Source organism: Drosophila serrata, unplaced genomic scaffold (assembly GCF_035046125.1).
Source record: "Drosophila serrata isolate PLE 108 unplaced genomic scaffold, ASM3504612v1 contig_249, whole genome shotgun sequence".
NCBI lineage: Eukaryota > Metazoa > Arthropoda > Insecta > Diptera > Drosophilidae > Drosophila > Drosophila serrata.
This window is the reverse complement of record NW_028257147.1, coordinates 979,298-1,000,826: the sequence shown is the minus strand read 5'-3', so window position 1 is coordinate 1,000,826 and position 21,529 is coordinate 979,298. Positions and strand designations below refer to the sequence as shown.

At 38.9% G+C, this 21,529-nt stretch overlaps 1 protein-coding gene across 2 annotated transcripts in view; it reads left to right on the top strand.

Moving 5' to 3' along the window:
* The first annotated feature begins 1,803 nt into the window (after positions 1-1,803).
* Positions 1,804-21,529, top strand: part of rdo (leucine-rich repeat domain-containing protein reduced ocelli) — a 54,429-nt gene continuing 34,703 nt past the window's right edge. Inside the window, exons 1-2 of one of the 2 annotated variants that reach the window (XM_086832401.1) lie at positions 1,804-2,516; positions 18,039-18,101. The gene's annotated coding sequence lies outside the window, so the exon portion shown is untranslated. The remainder of the gene's footprint in view (positions 2,517-18,038; positions 18,102-21,529) is intronic. The other variant, XM_086832400.1, reaches the window with a different exon arrangement.

Here is a 21,529-nt window from a genome sequence, read left to right as displayed (position 1 = left end):
CCGCTTAGACTAACTCCCCCAAAGGATGCACATGTTGTCCTAGGTAAGGGTCTCGCCTAGAACAGCTGTTCGGCCGCTCAAAGGACATCAAGGCGCAGGCGCACTTCCAACTCCAACTCGAACCAAAAACATCGAATGTGGAGCATTGTGTCAGGTCAAAGGATTTCGGTCCACAGCTGAAACCGAAACTGATTCCGAATCCGAATCGGAATCCTGATGCCTGATGTCGTGAGTCCTGAGTCCTGGACCCCGATGCTATGCTTTGTTTTGGCTAAGCGCGATTTATGGCGCCGTGCCTGAGGTGTCCCTGTGTGCGTTGTGCCTTCTTGAGGTTTTCCGAGGGGTGTGTTTTCCTTTTCCTTTGCCCAGTGTGCGTGCGAGTGTGTGTGTGTTGGCCATTTCACTCTCATTTTGGCATCTCTCGCGTTGCTTTTCCCGCGGAATTTATTGCGGTAGGTCGGAATTTTCATTGCTTTGCCACGGCCCCACCTCTTCAAGGTTTCCATTTCTTTTTTTCGGTGGTTTTCCGGCTCTCGTGTGTGTGTGTGTGTGTGTGTGTGTGTGTGTGTGCGGCTTTGTGCCATGTTTTATGGCCAAAGTTGCCTGCCATCTTATATTTGACTTTTAGTTTTCCTACTGAAACTTTTCGACTGCATTGTCGCCCCAAGAGGATGTTGCACTTCGGATAAGTTTCTTTATACATTTTTTTTATTGTTATGACAGAGCAACAGTTTCTTATGGTGGTGTTACTTTAAGCATTTAGCAGGTGAGTTGGTCGCTCCAAAAATTCAAATAAGAGGCTAAAGAAGCCACCTGAACATATTTCTTACCACACCAGATGTAGATTAAACAACCACAAAACTTCTAGTGGGTTTAAAAGAAGACTTTCGTTGGCGACAACTTCACACAAAACTTTTTGTGCACTAAGCTTATAATATTCTGTTGCAGTTCTTCTTTCTTTTGTTAAAAGAACTAATATTAAAGAGTATAAATATTAAAAATTAGGTTTGTTATGTCTGACAGCTTTGGAAATATGTTGAAATAAAAATGATTCAATAAAAATGTGGAATAGTTTTATACTAACTAGTCGATAACTTCATCTAAGAGAGTTTAATATTTCAATTGATTTATAGTGTCTGATTCCTTTTCTCCTTAATAATACTATGTTAATTATATACTAAATAAAATATGCAGTTAAAAAGCTTTTTGCTGTTTCTAATTTAATGTCATAAAAAAATTTGTTAATATATTTTCAATGCATCTTCTAAAGGCTTCAAAACTTGCACCTCAATAAAGAACAAAGTAAACACAGCCTCAAAAGCCAAGATCAGAGCTTCGGACTCAAAAAACATAGAATCGCCGAGGTGGAACTCGGGTTTGAAAGCACCATGCAACATGTTGCAAGTTCCACTGACCATTGTCGCTCGAACCAGTGTGGACAAGTTGGGATATTTACAGCCAAATTTGACTTTAATTAAAGTTAAATAAATTAATAGAATCAAAAATAACGCAATAATATTTAGTATTTTTAATATTCTTAAATATTTATATACATTTTAATATATATAAAAACTTAAAGCAAATATAGGTCACGATTAGCGTTGTCAATCATTTTCAAGTCTATAAAGAACTGTCCAAGAACCTTATTAAAGAAAAGGTAATAACTATAACTGAAATATTTAAATCTTTTGATTAATTGTGTTTCATAAAATTTCTTGTAAACTTCCCTCAATCATTTGTTCTTTGGAAAATGATTGCCAACACTGTTGGCCAACGCTTGAAGCTCGAGCCGTTCTTGACTTCGGGTTTTACTTTCAGCGCGCGATTCCGGTGGCTTCAGTATTCGTTTTAAGTTCAGGCAGCACGGGTGGCCCTGTTCGCAGCACTCTGAGTGTTACTCAAAAGACTCGTTTACGTAGTTGAAACCGTATTCGGAGGATTGCCTGCTCGTCAAGATTGAGATCTAGTGCGCGCCACAAATCAGGACCTAAGCCTTAATTAAATTCGGGCGAGTTAATTGGCAGCCAAAGTGTGTGGAACTCGTAATGAAGTCGCCATTCATCTCTGGCACTTAATTTAATTCCGTTTCGCTGATCGCATAGTTTGTAAACTTTGATTACCGCTCGCAAATTCGAAAATATTACAGGACAAAGCGGGAAAAACCCCGGGAAAACTGGGCACCTTTTGGCAACTTAATTAACGGTTCATTTGCTAAATACACGACGACGGACACCCTTTGAAATTTCGCCACTCAATTTCAGTGCGTAAGTGGGGTGTGTGTGCGAGTGTGCCGCGAGTCCTGTAACAAATTTCATTTATTCACTGATTTGAATATTCACACACACACTAACCGAAGGACACTAGGCCAGAGAGCAAGTGAGTGTGTGTGTTGTGCTTCCGTGTGGCAGTGTGTGTGTGTGGTGTATGTGTGCAGCATGATTTATTGGTCCTGCAGCAGGCGTGATGTAAAGTGACAATTTCTGGTAATTTTCGATTTACATGCCGCCGTGCATAGGGTAAGTTTGATGGAAGATCCTTCAATTTGATTTACAATTTTTAGATTGCATTGCCCCGAATTAATTTCCAAAGTTAAATTGGATGCTTTTGGCGAAATAAGAGGGAATTAGGTGTTCTATTTACCTCTGAAATTAATGTTGAAATACTTTGTATGATGAACTAATCGTGGAAAAGGTTGAGAGAATAAGGGTTATTATTTAAAATGAATTCTTTGCATAAGAAACTAAATATATTCTGGCCCAACTCAACATCATTTGAAGTTTTTAAATGATTAACAGAAACTTGAATAATATAATGTAAAATAAATGTTTAACGAATGTTATATAAAAATATAAATTCTATTCAATATTAGTACTGAGTAATTGTTCAAATTTTTTATAAAATCTTGTATGTATCAAACAATATGTTTTCGCACATAAAACCTCAATCTTCCCGGAAATAATTAACCATTGAAATAAATCGATTTATGCATCCAAGTACCTTGATATTTGTTTTCTCATTAAGAAGACGGCACACGTAAGTTGTAGCCACCTGAGCAGTTACCTCCGGGCCGCTATTGTTTTTCACCTGCTCCAATGTCTTGTCAATCAGAAAAACCGCAAAGTAAACCCTATCGGGGGACTGGCGACGACTATATCAAATCGCAGCTACTTCCGCTCTTAAAAGGTTTCCATTAAAAGTGTTCTTTCCCTGAAAAGTCAACAGTAAAAGCGTTTATTAAGAGCTGCCTGATAAATCATTGCGTAATTACATGGCCAAGTTCTAGTATCGATTGGTAATTCGTTTCGCTTCGAGCATAAATTAACTTCCTTGCCATAAATATCGCGACATTAGGCACATTTTATTGGCTTCGGACGGCCAAAGATGATATTAATGGGAGCCATTAATATTTAATCTGCGACAACAGGTTTTATCAGCGTTAAAAGCGGGCTGAAAACCATCCATCCAATTATTTGCCAAAAAGGCATATTGAAAAAAGTTTTCCCCAAAAAACTGCACCTGTGTCTAAGGAATTTTTAATAAAATCCTTGGGACAAGTGGTGGTAACTCAACAAAGCCATTCGTCATGCTCAAGTAAGTTGGGGTTAAGACTTCCAGGGGTTCCGTGGCTCCTCGCTCAACTTTGGCTGGTTCTTGTTAAGTTTATTTTTTTGCCGGTCAGCTAACCAGTTTGGCAACATAATTATGCAGCCAGGCATGCAGCTGAGGATTCGAAACAAAACGAAAGAAAAAAGGGTTGAAAGAACCCTTTCTTCCTACATGATACTCGTAATACTCGTACAAATATAATATATATATTTGGGTCACTGCCGGCCGAAGCAAATTGTAATTAAAAATAAGAAATTTCCATGCAGGCATACAGAAAATTTCACTTTTCATCTTAATCATCATCATAATCGCTCAACTTGCATTTATAATGGAACAAAAGCGGACAGGACCTTGGCGGGTTAAGGAGTCATCAGCCGCAGGATTTCTAACCATCATGATTATCGTCTGCCGGCCTGTTTTGCATAATTTCATACATAAACTCTCATTTTCTGTGCGCATAATCCGCAGCTTTGACGACAGCCAAAATAGAAAAAATATAAAAAACAAAAATAATAATGTTGAAAGAGACAAGTTGAGTGGGGGTGTGTGTGTGGAAAGCAAAACCGAGTTAGGATAAAGAGGTGTCACACCGCACTCTCCCAAAAGTGTGGCTCCTAAATGTTCGAAAAATGATGCGTTGAAAAGTTGGTCGCGTTGCGTATACGCCGTGTTGGTGGTATTACGTATACGCCGTGTTGTGCGTCAAGTGGAGAGGATTACGACGACGCCGCCGCCGCCACCTTCCATATAGTTAATGACATGCAGCTGCTGTTTTACTTGCGGTTTCTGCCTACTTCGTCGCCCGCAAACTTATGAATTTTAAGGTGATTTCCATGTTGAGAAGGAGCGCAAGTTCACGGAAATATCCTGCGGAGATGCCGATGGCTGAGGGATGAGGCAGGGTGGCCCATCACATCGGGGACTTGTCAGCAAAGGGTTGATCGGATCATAAATCAAAACCCAACCCGGTCGCAATCAAAATCATTCTGCGGTCTTCAACATTTGTTGGCTAGGCACAGCGCCTTCGAGTGCGGTAATTAATCATTGAAAGTAATTGGTTTTCTGTTTTGATTTGACATTTGAAAAATTGCAGCTGTGACAATTCAATTCCCAGTCCAGCTTCAGTTTGAGCTTCAGTTTATTTCCCAGCTTGTTGATTTTACAGCGCACACAAAAGGGTGAACTTTTTCGCATTTATTTTTTATTTTTTATATTCAACGCTGACCTATGCAAATGGCCGGGTATGAATGCAAATTAAATAAAAGCCAACGCATAAATGCGGCTTAAAAAAATTTATTTGTATACATTGGCCCAACAATATTGGCGAACAATGGGATTAACTTGAAAAAGCACTACAGTGCCCTTGACGTTAATGTTTATTGATTGGCTAAAAAGTCAATATTTTTCGTTGCATCTGGGTTTAATGGAAATATGTTGCCACTTATTCAGATGTAACAATAATCAGTAATTCAAACCAAACCTTTAAACAGCAAACCGTTTTTTTATGAAACTTTTGCGGAAAACAAAATAAGAAATTAAACTAAGACGCACATAAACTTTGCAGAAAGAAGTCCCGCGATGTCGGCACTTAAAACTTCTCAAAACGCGAATAATGCCTAAGTGAATTTCTTGACAATAAAAAATTATTAAAAAAGCGTTAAAGTCTTTAAAGGGAATTATGCCCCACAGTGGCAGACATAAACTCGAAGTTTTTCTTTTCTTTTCTGTATTTTTCGTGCCACTTCAAAAGGAATAAAACGACGACGCCTGAAAATATCCCCACAAAAACACACAAATTCGCAGTCTTCTTTCGGTGACTTTGTTTTGTTTGTCGAGTCTGAAAGTGGCTCTCGTGGTTCGAATTTTTTGTTTTGTTTCAGTTCTTTGTGTGGTGCGGGTGGTGGTGGTTTTGTTGGTGGTGTGAGTGGCTCTGCTAACTCAATAACGAAATTTATGTTTTCTTTTTCTGTTTGTTTCAAGTGGCATCTCCGCGCGCACAGTAGCATCGCATAACGCATGTGTTTGCTTTCAGATTGAAGTTTATGTTTGCTTTTTTTATGGTCATTGGATAAAGGGGTTTATTTTGGGGGATTTATGATTAAAAATAAGCATGATACTATAAGCAGTGGGAAGTGAAATAAATAAAAGCACAGCGTTATTAATTAGGGAAATTGCGAGCTCAGCTAAAGTTGCATTTTTATAGAGGGAACATTATTGGTTTGTTTGTGTTGTGTTGTATCCTTAGTTCTTACACTTGCACATGAGTAATTATTTATTATTATTATATAATTTTCTGTAGTGTTTATTCCTTTAAATTTTAATTCTAGTACTTTTTGTACAAATATTTTATTTAGAATGTCTGCTTTGTGTATTTCCTGCTCAGCTAAATTAAATTAAACCAACTCAACTCAAAACATAATTCTGGCTAAAACCTCTTTCCTCACCCTTGATAACCTGCCTTCCTGGATGTTGAATCTCCGGAATTCTTATTTTATTTACCGCCACGTGCTTCATATATTTTACTTCTCAATTAAATACCACTTTGTCTGTCATGAATGAGCATATTTGCTGCTGCTGCACATAAATATTTATGCGGGACTGAATCAATAGGGAAAATCGAGGCAGATCTCGGGCCTGTGCCAGCTTTTGGTCTTTTTTGGGGCTTTCAGCTTTCAGCCCTTAGCTCTTTTCATTACATTTTTCCTATTTGCGCTGGATCAACTCATTTCTGTTTATTTTAACATTAAATGTGCTTACATTTGATTAGCGGCCCCGAGTTTATTTCCATATCAATGTGATGCTTTCCGCGTTGAAAGCCATATATAATTTATGTGTTTGCCTTGCTTTTAATTTGTTCTCATTTATATATTATTTTTTTGGTTTGCGTAATTTTCCTTTTTTTTCGGTTTTGAGCTCATTACGATTTCCTTTTTGGGTTTTGGGGGTACTGACTGTCTTTTATGTGGGCAGTCGCATTAAAATGCATGAAATGCGCAATTAAAAAAAAAAAAAACAAGGACAAAGTCCCTTTGTAGATGCAAACAGGATACAATTTCCTTTTAATTAAATATGTAAGGCCTTTTCATATTTAAGCACATATCGATGCTTAATTAAAAGCACTTTGTGCCCATTACGCAAAAAAAAATTGGAAGGGGTTTTTCCCATTTTCTGAGAGAGTGTTGGGGGTTTATTTTTTTGAAGGGGTAACATGAATAAAATAAGTGTATTTGTTTAAGAAAATTCATTTAGAAATTGACAGAGTCTTGTTAATATATTTTGTGAAAGCCTCCTTCTCGTCCTCCTCCTCCTGGGACGGGCCACACACGATGCGATGAGCAGTCGAGCGTAAAAGTATGCGGAATAACTTGGCATATTTATTTATTTTTCGCGACCCGCCAAAAAATTGTCAACATGGATCAATGGCGATGCCAACTTTCAACTGGCTTTGTCATCGTTCGCGTTATGTAACCACATAAAAGACAATGTTTTGCAGCTTAAAGTATCGTTTCATATTTCGCTTTCCATCCCCACCCCCTCAACCATTATTCATAATATTATGGGCATTATTATTATCATGTGTGTTTGTGTGGGGGGAAACAACAGGGCGACAAATCAGGCGCTGAGAAATTGTGTTTCCAGTTCATTTGATTTTGGTTTTTGCTTGTGTTTTTTTGCTGCCAGGATCCCTTGTTCGCAGACAATGAGGTTAAATGGTTCAGGAACATAACAATTGCAAAGATGATTGAGCCATTAAAGTGGGTGTCGATGGGTGCGAAGGCAAAAAGGTTAAGCTAAACAGAATTTTCAATTTTACCATATGCAGGCACACAGCAAAGAATTTGTATACTGGATAGATATATCTATTAAGAATAAATATATACATAGCTTAGAACTTCAAACATCATTTTACTGTGTGTTAATTTATTACTGATTTAATATAGAACATAAATTATACAGTTTGAAATCCTCTTTTTTTCACTATGTATCCCCCAACTGACCAGAGATTCGCTTTAAATGATTTTCACTCCCACAAAACTTTTTGCAATGTCAGCGAATTCATGTTTTATCAGCTGACTCCGCGACCAGATTCCCAAAAACGGAAAACAGGAATCTTTTTCGCGAGAAAACCAAGGGTCAGAGACATATATATTTTTGTGTTTTTTTTGGGTGCTCCAAGTTAATTACAATGCCAAGCAGAGATCCCCTTCCCTTGGGGACGCATCAAGTATACGCAGAGTGAGCCAGTCGTGCTGCACTAATTGCTTGACAACATTCCGCCACACACGAGACACACAATAAAATTAAAAGAACTCGAACGGAGTGCTGCAAAGCGGACAACAATAATATTATAGAACTCAATTTGCTAATTGCCATCAAAATAATGAAGTCTGCCCTTCGGTCGGGGGTTCTACTATACTGTGCTGTGCTGATTGCAACCATCAAGTATCATTCGAGTAATTTCGAGTGCACTTGGCCAGCGGTTCCTCTGCTCGTTTGGGTTCCACTTTGAGGCTGCACAGACAGTTCTGGGTGGTTTTGCCAACTCAGCTAGTTTTTGTACTTTCAGCTATTTTAATAGGCAAAGTTTATTTTTTAGAAGGCAACGCATTGAACTCTTTGTTTATGAATGTTTTACTGGAAGTTGTAAATTTAACTTGAAGGTGGAACCTTTTCCATGAAAGATTTATTTAAGACACTTATTTGAGAATACTTCAAGAGTTTTTAGTTCAGATAAACTTAAATAGCCAACCCATTAAAGTTTAAATATTAAAGAATTCCTAAAATCATTTCACATATTTCTCAAGGCTTCTTAAAGCCTAATTAAACTTTAATTACTACTTTAAATAGCCAAATAACCTTCTTTTATTGTTCTTACAACATTAAACTTGGCTATTTTATAGTTTTTTTTTTGTTTTTTCATTTCTTTGTTTATAAAGTCTATATTTACCATCACTGACTAGTACTTTCTGCAGAAATAGAATCAGAATCAAGGAAGGACAGCCGACAGCAGGCAGCAGACTGGTGCTGAAGGAGCATGGAAGCAAAGTTTGTTGCTCACGAGTCAAACAAATAAAAGTTCAGCTCCAGTTCAGTGGAAAGTTCAACTCAACCCCGCGATCCTAGAGGTGTTTTTCCCCCGAACTTTGTTCTCCGCATGTCCTGGCTGTGCGTTAGTGTGTGTGTGCCAAAGTTTTCAGTTATCCTTGCTTATTCTTCGTCCATTTATGTCTTGTTAAGAGTTTTATATGCTCCGCTCTATATTTACTTATTTTTTCCCCTGCAACTTTTCTAAACTGCTTGCTAACTAAGCTTTATTCTGTTTGGGGAGCGTCTTAGCTTGAGGAAGCCTTTGAGCACTTTTACATCCAAGCGGCGGTTAACCCTTTCCTGATTAATTTGCACTACTCAACAAATCTGGGCTTTGTTTTTGGGAAGTTCTCCTTTGGCGTCTAAGGATGCTTGGGGAGCACATGTCGGAAAAAATATCTCAAGTGGGAGGCTTAGGAATCTTAATATATACTGCAGCTGAAAATGAAACAGGTATATGAGTCCCGTGACCTAATAACTTTAAAGTAAGTAATTTGATTATTACCATTTAAAGTTAATAGTCACATATAAAGCTTTGAAAAATTCCCTTTTACTATTAGGAAACATATTTAAAACCACTTATATTTCCGCTACATTTCAACACTTGGAAATTTAAAAAAATTAACATCCTTTTCTCAAATAAAATCCTGGCGCACATTAACTTCTCTGTGCTGAGCGCAAAAGTCGTAAAAAATGTAGAGGGACCTAAAATCACATGTAAATTGAATGTCAGCCCGTTGGCAGTTGCTGCCGCCTGCTAATTTGATCTAAATTCACGCACTCATTTACTTAAAATATGCGTAATGACAATTTGATTAGGGTAATTTGATGCTGATCTTTAGCGGCGCGTTGCCAAAATCCGCAAGAAAGCCGGCAATCCGGCAAGGACAAGCAGCAAGGACATCCAGCAAGCATCGTGTAATCATTTTGGGTGGCAATTTGGTGACGGTTGTGAGCCGTTTATGTTAAATTAATATGCAGCAACAACAGCAGCTAGCAAATTGCGGCGATAAATTAGATGCTGACTGGAATGAGAATGAAAATGAAAATGTTTCCCTTTTGGGCTCGATTTTAGCCGCAGCCGCAGAAAAAGTTCAGCGAAAGTTGTCTCCAACTTATGAACAATTTCCTTGGCAAAAAGTTACACGTTTAATGCGAAAACTCTTTCTCTGCACTTTGAATAATTGCACGTTTGCGGGGCCTTTGGAATTTTTGCGCCTATTCCCGGGCCCAGCAAAACTGTAAGCGGTATAAATGTCCTGCGGCTCTGTGTTGGCTGCCTACGTGTCCTGGCTTCTTAAGAAGTCCAGGACCCCGAATCAGTTTGCCAAGCGCCTTTTCATTCCCACGAACAATATCGTCTGGCTGCCTAATTTTCATTAAGACATTTTTCACTCACTAACCATCCCGGCTGCCAACTTATTCAATTTGAGCTTCTTGGCCTCGCCTTCTACTTGTTTAAATTTGGCAGCAAAGATTTTTCATGTCCTTAATTTGGTTCAGTAAATATTGTATGTACTTGACTGGAAAGGACGCAGAAGGTAAATTAAATTAGGTGAACGAATCCTGGTTGCCCTGGAAAATAATTGAACTGAAAATGGATGGAATATTGTCAGGCAGAAATTAATAATTAATGGCAGTCTTTCAGCGAATACCCTTTTATGTATTCAAAAAGATTTCGAAAAACTTAATAAAATACCTCTGAGTACAAAAAGTCTGTTAATTTTATAACAAATCTGCAAGTAATATACCTTCGTTTTTCCTATGGATTCCCGGTCAAAATCGCACTTTGGCTACCGTAAAATCCCGCAAACACGTACTACCAAAAAACACGGTCCGCAGGACGTGGCGAAGGCCACAAAGGACGAAAAGCAGCAGCCGCAAACAAAAACGGCAAGCAGAGTTTTCTGCCATTCCAGAGGAAAACTCAAAAAACACAATACATTTTATAAAATACAAACCGTACACACACACAGCACACACACCCGTATGAAAATACTTGATGTGTGTTGCTGAAAATACAATTTGCGGCAAGTGTAGCGAAAATATTGTGGTAAATACTTTAAATTTAATGTAAGTACCAGCCAGAGTTCTGTTTTGTTTGCAGAATCCAAGAGAGACACAGAGACAGAGAGGGAACATTTCAGAGCGATAGAGATGGAAAATGAAGTTGAAAAGAGAGAGAGAAACGTGGCATCTTTTTGCCGTACAAGTGTTTTGGGCAATATTTTCATAATTAATGGCACGTGCAACGGGTGTGCCCGAGTCCATCAAGGAAATAATTACAATTTGAGGTGTAACGTGCCAACATTGCGGTCAGCACAATTAAATATAAATAGTGGCTAGCCAAGATATATGTAAATATGTGGACCAGGCGGTTGTGGTTAATCGAACAACAGGCTTTCTGGCCACCAAAGAGCAATTTCTTTGCTGCGGTTAGCCACAGAGATTAGGCCCAGATTGAGGGGAAATCATCTTGAAAAGATTACTTATCAAATATTCAAAGTGATTTAAAAGTGAGGCTATTTAGAAAGAGTAGATTGATGATAAAAACAAGGAAAAAAAAAAACAAAGCATTAATATCAATAAATAAAATAAATGCAAAGCTAGCACAATTGATTCTAAACCCAAGTCGTGTTCCTTCACTAGCATCCATATAGTTGAAATAATTGTCATTGTTATGACTTACCGCATATCTTGTTGACTTCAATTAGGCTTCTCATCATCTTTATCGAAGTAAGCTTCTTCCTGGTTATCCATAAATATTCCATTGGTCAGTTGATATTTTTTGGAATCGAAGCCTTATCACCATCACTTTCACTATTGATGTAAGCGCTGGGTACCCCACGGACAGAATGAGGTCAGCGCGAGGGAAGTGCCTCTATTTATAGTCCCCGAGCAAAGAGAACAGAGAAAGTGAGAGTTGGAGAGAGCAAGGGATAGGGAGAGAGAGACAGAGAGAAAGAGGTACCTCTAGAGATTCACAGAGGGATAGACTTATCGAGAGTTGGGCATACCGAGAAATGGGCATACCGAGAGATAAGGATAGAGAGCGAGAGAGAGAGAGAGATACCGAGAGAGGGAGATGGACGTATTCTTATTATTATTTATTTATTACCAGTACAATATTATATTTTTTAAGAACGGAAACTAATTTCGGTATGCCGTCGTTTATTTGGCAGCTATAAGATATAGTCTTTCGATATCTTTTCAAGCTGATCAAGCATATATATCCCTAATATTTACAAACTTCAGACTAAAATGATAATTCCCTGCAAGGGTATAACACAATACTCAAATTATAAATGATAAGAAATATGCTCTCGTTCAGATGTATTATTTAAATGCCTTCAAGAACCTGCGTGGGTTTTTCATTTCGAATTTCTGCCAAGCTTTAAGCAATTACTATACAGAATTATGAAAATTTCATAATTTGCTTAAATGGCCAGCAGCATTTTGAAGCCCTTCCGCTCCCCCGAAAATTCCCTCCATGAACCGCCAAAAAAGACGAAAAAAAAAAACGAAGCAGCCACCGCAAGGATGGAAATTCGGGACCGAAGGACAACGAGGTCCTGCCTGCCTCCGCTTATCTATGTGCATAAGTTATGAGGGCCGGGGCCAGAAGCTTCTCGTCGTTAAAACGTGTTCAGTGTCACGTTGGGCAGGACTCCTTTGCACCGCCCACCACTCTTGGGGCAGTCCTTGGGAGTGCGAAACGGAGCTTAAAGCCAGATTGGGAGCATTTTAAATGGCAGAATAAAATGTTAACGTGCAAAAGGGAATACATTAACACATATTCACAATTAAGGGCATCACGCGGAGTACGCAAGCGATGGTCCCCAATGCACTTACAGTACCCCAAAAAACACAGACATACTGACAGCCAGATAGACGCTCTCCTTGCAGGATTCAGTTCAAGGGATACCAATGCCATATAGAACTGTTCCGCCTTACTTAATGCAGAGTTGAACCTACTGACCGCAAACATCGGACTCAATCCAAGTCCAGCACTGAAAATAAATCAGGATCAATAGCAAGGCATTATGTTTATTTTTAGAAATTTAAATGTTTATCAAAAAACATATATATTTAGAGAGAAAAATATTGAAAGCCAAGACAACTTTTAAATCTTTTCCATACATATTCTTCAGTTTAAATTTAAATTAATTCAAATTTTGTTAATTTGAGATTTTAGAAATGTAGTATGTATATATTTTTCTCTGTGAACTCTCGTAGGCGATGAGGCATGCTGGAGGGCATCCAACGAGTCTGGGCAACGGAACCACAAAACCTTTATGGCCACCCACACACACACACTCCAAACATACCAAAGTGTGTGGCTGCTGCAGTGTGGGTGTGTTTGTGGGTCTCAAGTGCAGCAGGGACATACTTGGCAAGCCCTCTCAGAAATCCTGGCTTACGGCAGGACTTTGCCAGAGTCTGGCTCGTAACTTCTGCCATTCCCCCTTTACGCATTGTTAATTTTTTATGGGCCAAACGAAAATTTTCACTCAAGATTTATGTGGCGGCCGACAGAGTGCTCGAGTGCAGCACCCAAAAAAAAAAACCCAAGCATTTCGACCAGGAAAATGTAACTGCAAGCCTACCAGAGGTAATGCAGATTAGAAGCTTAAAAAGTTTAAGGAAATCCATTAACATAAGGGCTTTAAAGTGCTCTTTGAGTCTGAATTTGATTTAATTTAATTTTTTTAATTACTAGCCTGCCAAATATTTGCAATTACTAAATCATGTTGTGTCCTTCACTCCTTGGCACTGCTTCAGAAATGTAATATTTTGTATTTTTCGAAATTTTTGGCCGCGTTGTTTGCCTGCCTTTGGTGTCGCCGCACTCACCGCAAGTGCTACATTTTTAAAATAAGGAAAACTGTAGCTGCCAGGAAACCAATTCAATTAATGCTAAAAATATCAAAAAAAAGAAGGGAACAAAATATGTGATATGGTAAGGCTTGGATTTCCTTTTTTCCCCTTCCGGTGTATGTGCTTGGGCGATATCGATTAGCCGACCCGTTGACCACAAAAGTTTGTTTACACCACCGCCCCGGGGACCAAGTTAGCTGCACTATTTATGTGCGCCATCGCATCGGATAGCATTTCAGCTAGTTAGCACTTTCTAATGCATTTCTGACCCAAATACCCGCACAGTTTTTGGCTCGCTCGGGGATGCTGACTGCCAGAAATGTTGACGCAAAAATCTGCATATACCAAAGGATATTGAATTATATTCAAGTCCTGGGAAAGTGCTGTATCTCATCATCACCCCGTGGTGCTGGCAATCAATTCCTGTTTAAGGTTTTAGCCGTAATCCATAAAACGCATTGCTCGAAGGACGCTCGCTAAATATTAGACCGCTCAGGGTTTATGCTCTGGAAAATTGAATTTTCCAGAACTGGGCTTAAGATGATGATGAATGGCCCGGGGGCGGTAAATTTATCCGGTAGTAAGTTACCCGTGCATTCTGTCGGACCTTTTCAATTAGTAATTTTAATTATCTTGGCCCGGGGGCCGGACTGGGAATAAACTGATGCGAAATGCACAAAATTTCGGCACTCGTCGGTGTTGGCTGGCTTTTGTTCGATTGTTTGTTTGCGGAAATGGAGCGCTGCATTTTGGCCAAGTTCTATTTGGGCCACACAAACATCAGCCGGCAAACAAACAAATTGGTTTATATCCTTTCGCTGGCTGCGGGAGTCATTTGTAATAGATAGCGTATATCAAAATTGAATTTCGTTTGCAAGTCGCTGATTAGCATTTGATTTGCATATTAGCCATATGTACATATATAAAACATATATGCCGGAATATCGGTTACAGTATTTTGTTTGCACAAGGTGCCAGCCATTTAGCCAAGCCTGAAACTCTGCATTTAATTTGTTAAATAAAATAAAAGTGTGTCTATTAAAAGCAAATAAACTAGTTAAATCCGAACCAATATATTTGCCAATATTTACTAATGGTTATCTGTGAGTTAGAGCACTCAAATGCAAATATAAAATGTAAATAAATGCAATTTTAAAAAGTTGGAAAAATGAATGGCGTTTATTTTTATTGGGAGAGCTCTAAAAACATTTGAGGTTTGGAAATTAATTATAAATAAATTAATATGAAACCTTACTATTTGTTAAGTAATTTTATAAACTTTTAAATATGTCTTGGTTTATTTTAAGAAGAACAAGGAAACTAACTTGGGCATTTGGCAATTGAATTAAAGAAAGGAATCAAAAATTGATAGTAATTGATAGTAGGACTTTAATTTCTCATTTTTTAAATCACTTTTTATCGATATTTTTATATGACATTTTTTTCAAAAAAATTTTTCAAAAATTTAATTACTCAAAACTCAGCTAAAAATTATTTAATTTCAATTCGGAAAACTGTTCTGTGTTAGTTTTTATAGCGCTAATAAATCTGCATACCAAGTTTTACAATTTTAAGAAATTGATTTTTTGACAAATTTTGACCATTTCAAACCTTTAAAAAAATAATGGAAGAAATTTTGTAATTTATTTTCTGTCTGAGATATCCAGATCTATTCAGCTGATCAAGCTGATCAAGAATATATATGATTTATAGATTTAAGTTTTTAACTAAAATTAGAATACCTTTGCTAGGGTATAAAAATAATTTGGAAATTGAAGATAGCCTAGTCTTATTAAATTAATTTATCATTGTTATTAAACATAATGCATTAAGATACTTACAATACAATATATCCCATATGTAACCTACCAAAATATGTGAGTTTCCCCTCAAAATCAATCCCATCGATTGCTCATTTTGGCCCATAATGCCAATGAGGTTCTCGTCAAACGTACTCGATTCTGGATCGCCTTTGTTTGTTCACATCGATGGCATATATTTGCACAAGCTCGAACCCCGACAAATCCATTTCGATTTCGGGCCATTAGTGTCGCCGTTTAAAAGCGGCAGAAAAAAGTTTTTTGTTTTCACGCTTCGGCATTAAAAGAAAACATTTGGGGCCAAAAAGGAACAAAGTAAAAGCCGCGCCAAAGTTTTGCAGTTTTGTCTGCAGTGCCCCCATTGGCCTCCCGGTAGTCAATTCTATTCCCTTTGTTCCATTTTTATTTCTGCGTTGCCATTTTTCAACTTTTTGATGCTTTTTCCTTTTTTTATTTTTTTTTTGCGCTGCCACTGTTTGTTTGTGTTCGACGGCGAAAAATTAAAGGAAAATACCAGTGGTAATGAAATAGAAATAAGCGAACGTCAATCGCAAAAAAGTGGCCACGTATGTGAAATTCTGTGACAAAGTTTGCACATGACATTGTGGCCGGGTAAAAATATTCTTGATCAAGAGAGAAGGACGAAGTTTTTAACTGCTCGACAATTAGTCAGAAAAGTATTCCGAATTCAGGAATATTCTTTTTATTAAATAAAAGGAAGCTTTCAATTTGTTGACGTAAGCCCGGTGACAGTGGCATTACTTATTCTCTCGGATATTTGGCCCAACTTTCTGTCTGCTTTTAAGATTTTAAATCAAATCTCTAATCCGGTACAAACTTCTGACCACATAAGTATGCAGCACTTTCTGACTTTTGCATTTCGGCCCGAAAGCCAGAAGCTGGCGGGAAATTCCCCCTCCTTGCCTGCCACCACGCACTGTTATTTAATTTAATTAAAAATATCTCTTTCTGGCTTCTCGTGTTTGCCAAAAAGTTTGCACCCCGAGCCGAGCAGGACACAGTGGCACACAAAAAAATATGACTAACGATGTGCCCTCGGGACGGACACGCCTCCACTTCTAAGTCCTTGAAGCCAACTAGCAGGGATTTGGGTTCCAGGACGAGACCGAGACTCCGGTGGTGCGGAGAGTGGTTGTATCCACGTGGCGTCACTGGCTTTGTTGCCGGGTCATGTGGGTCAAGTGGTGGGTCAAGTGGGCCGTCAGGAGGAGTGTGGTCCAGGTCCCGTTCCCTGTACCGTTCCCCTGTTGTCCTGGCACGGGTTAAGTGGTTTTTAATGAAAGTTAGCATCCGCTTTAATGCAACTTCCCGGAGAGTTGAGCTGCTCCCGGAGACCGGAACTCGAATTATCGAGCACTTTCCCGCAGACGAAATTAAAAGCCATGGCTTAAAGCGGCTCAGCGACAAAATTAAGGGCTCGCCATGGCTTTAAGGTCTCTGACTCATTAATTGTTTTGGTTTTTGGCTTTGGTTTTTGGTTACCAGTTTATTAAATTCGCAGCTTCCCCTTAATTTATGATCAAAGGGAAGGAAGGAAGGCCGCCCCTTCCAGCGTTGCACATTTTAATACAAATATTATTTCTGCTCCTTTGTTTATTCTGTAACCTTCGTTTCGCTTTTTGCTGATTTTTTTCCGAGGACTTACTTTTTATAATTTCTTTTTTTTGTATGTGCTCTTTTTGTTCTGTGAGCTTTCGCTTTTGGCATTTCGTACTTTTTTTTGCGGCACTTTTTCAGTTGATTTCCTGACCCTGTGCTTCCTGATCGGAATACTGTATTTCCGGTATGTCCATTAAGAATTTTAAATGCAATACTGGCTCCTTTGTTGGGGCTCTGTGCCGGTTTTACCTTTATTTATTTGCGGCAGCTGGGGGCAAAGAATTTGCAACCTGGAAGTTTCTCACAAAGAGGGTTCAATATTGACAACCATTGTTGCTTAAGATGAGTTAATACTTGATGTATTTGAGGAAAAATAATCAATTGGAATTGAAACTTTCAAGCAAAATATATTAAAGTAAAGTAAAGTAAAGACAAAAGAAATATATAAAGTTGAGCTAATTAAAAACAAATGATTACTTCATAAAATGATTTCCTTGTTGAACTTTCACATCTCCTGCCCTGCCTGCCCTGCCTTTGAATTAATACCTTTGCAGTTGGCATATTTATACCACATTTAATAATCCCAACCAGATTCGTATCTGCAACATTTGTCTTCCTCTGCCACCGCTGCGGTCAGAGAGGTTTTCCCAACCAACTGGGATTTTCCCTACACACCTACCTTTTTCCCAGCTGAATTCCCCACAGATTTCGGGGACTGTTTAGCATGCTTGTCGCCTAGGCTCAACGCTCAGTGATTTTAATTAACATTTCTGATTTTGCGGCTCACCAGAGGACTCCCTTCCCCGAATTCTGTGTACCTTTATTAGCACACCTGTGAGTCCCATGTGAATTTCTGGGCCTCAACTTTGTCTGGCAAACTAATTGAATTGCTTCTAGCTTAATTAAGTACGGAGATAACTGTGCTGTGATTAAGATATTGTCAACATTTAATGCGTTTCATTTGACTTGATTAATGCATTTTAATCATCATAAGTAAATAACTGAATGTATATCTTGCCATTTCAGACAGAAGACCGATTGCAAGTTTGCCGAGTTGAAAGTTCAATAAACCCACACACAGAAAAGAGGGTAAGTTTTGGTTCGAGTTGTTTTGATAGATTCCGTAGACTGGCATCAATAAGGGGTCAATAATTCCCCTTTCATAATTTTTGTGGGAACCCCATTGCAACTGTGTTTCATTTAGTATAAATGCTGCCAATATATTGACCCACAAGGCTTCTGGCAAGGAAATCGAAAGAGAGAGAAGCTGGCTTAACAATAAGGCAGACCCATTCGATGTGTGGGGAAAACGGAGGAAATGCGAACTGAAATCCAATATCACAACGCAAAATGACTGCAAGCTAAAACTACATACGACTGCCAATGTATATCCTTGCGTCCTTGAATGAGTGGGTGGTGGCTCTGGGTGGGTGTGTTCGACATCCTTAATCAAACAGAGCAGAAATCAAATTATGAGCACACACATAAAAACTAAGCAACAAAATATGAGAGAGAAATAGTGGAATGTTCTTTGAATGATAATAGAGTATCACAGAGTATGCATATAAATTTCGGTTTTTAATTATCAACATTTCTGCTATATTATGAACAAATTCCTGCATAAAATTCACTTTTGCTTAACTAATGTAAAATGTACCTTGAAAAGTACTATAAACAAAGACCAAACAACTTCGGATATACCCCTCAAGTTAGGTATTTAGGTTATTTACCACTGGCCTGGCACACTGCCTAACTGATGGAGTTGATAATGTTAAAGGGGGACAAGATAAGATTCGCTTGGGAAATGACTTAAAATGAATGGCAAAGGCGGCGTAGACGGCAAAGACGTTGAAGGAGAACCCAGCGGAAGGAGGAGCATAAATTATGAAAAGAAATTTCCATGCATGTGCATAAGGAAGCGACTTACGTATCCTTCCTACGAACTGCTATCAGCTCTTCGTCGTCGTCTCTCGTAATTAATTTGATTTCATTCATTCCAGCAGGGGGCCAGGGAAATGCGAAAAGGGCCGAAAAACAGGACGAGTTAAATTAATTGAAAGGCAGCTCTCGAGAAAAGAGAAAGACGGCGAATTACGCGAGTGTTGCACATTCATAATTTCTGTTTCTTTCAGTTTTCCTTAAAGGGGTGGTTGGGCTATTCCGTGCTTAACTGAGACAAAAGCTCCTTGCCAGCACTTCAATGTCCTGCCATTTTCCGGGCGTGTCGACATTGGTAATAAAGCGCTCACTTGCATTTGTCCAGGATGCCGAGTGCTTGGCTATGTAAGGTTGTGTGCCAGTGCTGACAATTTATCGCCTTTTCCGGCTAAAAATGTTTCAATTTTCCCCAAGTGGAGAATTTTCCTGGAAAAAACACAATCAACTGTCTTCTGGAAATCTGTATTTTTTCTATGTCTTAAGAAATCTTTTGGTTCTAGGACTTCCATAGATTTGATTATTTTAAGAATTTATTCTGGTGATACCACTTTTTCAGTTTACTTTTACAACGAATTAAACAGCTAATACAAACATTGTATATGTATATACATTTTAAAGATAAAGCTGTTTACTTTAATTTTTCGTCATATTTTTGAAAGGATGTGGACATCACTGTCGCATATCCTTGCGAGAGTGCCATCTGTAGCCGTGTGTGTGTATGCACGAATGAGGTTAAGAGCTTAATGAGTGCTGACAAGGCAACCTGTAGTTGACATATGACATTTTTATGTGCCTGGAAGCCTTCGCAACAAGGGTTTCCTATTAATACGCATCCTTCTAGGAGCAAACTCTCCTTCGTCTTCTCCCATACCATAGCCCCCCAAGAGCAGAGTTGCCCCAAGGTAAATGCTAAGGTTTCAACTTAATTAGTGCCGAGAGTTAGCCTCGTTTTTATGATAGTTAACCAAGTGTGTTTTGTGTGTTTGTGCGAGAAAATGCGTAGAAAATGTGGCACAATTTTTGGTCATTTAACTTTGGTATTTTGGGTCTCCTTCGGCATGCTTAAGAGACAATAAAATGGGTCCAGTTATTTAAGCGGAGGAATGCCAGAACAGTGTGCTATTAAAGGCAGAGTGACTTAATAAATTGATTGATTTTAAGTTGGTTTTCACTGTTATTTGTACACATTACTTCCTAGTAAATAATTTAACGCTTTATTTAAACACAATACCACGCCCTCGTTTGACAATTAGTCCGAACAAGTCAACTAGTTATGCAGCTTTTGCCTGGCCAAACAATGTGTAAACACACTTGCCACATTTTCCCCATCCCGCTACTATATAACTCTCCCCTATATGTGTATATATATGTATATATATATTCCTGTACTTCCCCGGATCTAGGGCCACCACATTGAGTGACCACTGGACCATTTTGTAGTCGTTCACATTTGTTTGGCATTGTCAGGCACTCGTCGTGGCCATTGTTTATCCGACTGCCGTTGCCGGCTGTGATGGCATTAATTGTAACGTTTTCAGTTGTCGGCTTGTTTGTCAGTCAGTTAACGCCCCGTTGACTGCAAGTTTTAGTTTACCATTATCCATCCATCCATCCAGCTAGCGAAGCCAGCAGACTTTCCACTTTCGGTGGGGAATCGGATCTGGTTGGCATATATCAGTTTCCTTAGCGCGCTCTTGATTTATTAGCCCCGACTTGGCAGCGCCCTCAGGCCGCATTAGTTTTAACGACGGCGGGGGCACCCTGTGCCAACTTAGACAGTTTTAATTAAATTGTTATTAATTATTCATAATGCAGCCAGTGGGAGGGAAAGGGTGCTTCATGTACCACCAAAAAATGTATAGCCAAAAGTGTGTTGCATATTTTAGTAATGAGCCAGGCTTGCAGAAGTAGGGAGATGAATAAATGTTGAGCCAAGTTGAAGGTTTCAAGATTGAAAATAGAACTTATTGGGAAATGTACCTAAGCTCAGTAAGCACTAGAGTCGGCTTACATCACTCTCTATTCTAGGAAAACCCCCATGAGTTGTCTATTTTTTTGCAGCTCGGCATAAATTAACTTTTTCCATTTGCAGTGGCCGTTAATTGAGTGCCAAATGTTCGGGCTCAAAAGTCAATTACACGCACTGCACATGCACATGCACCGCCACCGCACTTGAGCAAATCATTTGACAGACAACCAACGGCAGCTGCAAAAAGTGAATAAAGTACAACAAGTTCAGCACACGCAACATCAACAAGTTCATTAAAAAAGTTAGCACAAAGCAGCAACGGCGACTGGCAAAAAGCGAAAGCCATTGAGACTGAAAGCTGGAAACAGAAGCGAAAACCCAAGCGAACGGAACCCCACAAATGTAACGCTTCACTAGAACTTGGCAAAATTGTACATATACTTACTTGCCTTCTTTTTTTTATTTTTCCTGCCCCTGACTCTATATACATATATATACTTTGTTATCTGCCAGTCCCTGAACATTCGCACACCTTCAAAGGAGCACAGGGCAGGGCAGAGCGGAAGTGATGCGGCTCATTTGTGTGCGACCACAAAATGGCGGAGCAGAA